Genomic DNA, 495 nt, shown 5'->3' with positions numbered 1-495 from the left:
TGAGACGCATTATCTGAACTGTATAAATGAAAGTTTTCAAGGGAAAATATGACAATGAAAAAATACACGAATGATCAGTTATCGAATTAACTATCTATTAAACTATTTAAATAAAAAAAAACTAATGACTAGTAATTAATACTCCACAATATTTAGACTTTCTGTTGATCATGCACTTCGTTAGCAACATATACGCTTACATTGCATATATGAAATAGTCCTTAAGTAACTAAGAACAGTTAATTTTCTTCAGCACATGAAACGCCTAAAGATAATCACAAATAATAATGAATGAATAAGAATTTTACAAATAAAAGAACAAATATATACAAATAGAAGAACAATTAGAACAAATATGAATCACAATTAAGAATTGGAATAAAGCAGATTGAGTTGTTTTGTTATACATATATATTAACTTTATTTTCAAATCGGTCATGTTAATGTATCGATGTACTGATTTTTTTTCGATACATTTTGAGAAAACATCCAAGC

At 25.9% G+C, this 495-nt stretch overlaps 1 protein-coding gene across 1 annotated transcript in view; it reads right to left on the bottom strand.

The window, feature by feature from the left end:
- Positions 1-495, bottom strand: part of LOC119590703 — a gene marked incomplete in the record, with an annotated part of 10,254 nt that overhangs the window by 3,740 nt on the left and 6,019 nt on the right.

This window comes from Penaeus monodon, chromosome 27 (assembly GCF_015228065.2).
Source record: "Penaeus monodon isolate SGIC_2016 chromosome 27, NSTDA_Pmon_1, whole genome shotgun sequence".
Classification (NCBI taxonomy): domain Eukaryota; kingdom Metazoa; phylum Arthropoda; class Malacostraca; order Decapoda; family Penaeidae; genus Penaeus; species Penaeus monodon.
Note: the sequence above shows the minus strand (reverse complement) of the source record. Positions and strands in the feature narration are given on the sequence as shown.